The 423-nt window shown below is 44.4% G+C and overlaps 1 protein-coding gene across 1 annotated transcript in view; it reads right to left on the bottom strand.

The window, feature by feature from the left end:
- The window catches only part of CFAP96 (cilia and flagella associated protein 96), a 15,851-nt gene that overhangs the window by 15,132 nt on the left and 296 nt on the right, over window positions 1–423 (bottom strand). The window lies entirely within an intron of this gene.

Below are 423 nucleotides of genomic sequence, written 5' to 3'. Positions count from 1 at the left end.
GTGTAGGGATACTTTAATTAACAACTGTTTTCCCCCACTAAACTGGGGACTCCGGGAAGGCAGGAACCGTGGTGTGAGTCTGGTACTTCCTTACCAGTGTTTGGCACACGACAAAGTGAGCCACAGAGGGAAGAAAGGAAAGGGAACGAAACGGAGGGGGAGACAAGAAAAGGAGCGGGAGACAAGGAAAGGAGTTATTGCCTTGAATTTTTCCACACTACTTAACTCTTCTTGAGCAGCATTTACAAAACCACTCATTCATTTATTTAACGTTTTGCAAACCCCTCCTCTGAGTAGGGTTCGCTGGTAGAAGTTAGGAAAACTGAGATTTTAAAAGGCATAGGTCCTGCCCGTAGGGAGCTTACACTCTAGTAAACAAGACATAATTAAATATAACACAGTGGAACAGTGCAAGTTCCCTTC

The sequence above is a fragment of the Lipotes vexillifer genome, unplaced genomic scaffold (assembly GCF_000442215.2).
Source record: "Lipotes vexillifer unplaced genomic scaffold, Lipotes_vexillifer_v1.1 scaffold951, whole genome shotgun sequence".
Lineage (NCBI taxonomy): Eukaryota > Metazoa > Chordata > Mammalia > Artiodactyla > Lipotidae > Lipotes > Lipotes vexillifer.
The sequence above is the reverse complement of the archived record's forward strand: the minus strand, read 5'-3'. Positions and strand labels throughout refer to the sequence as shown.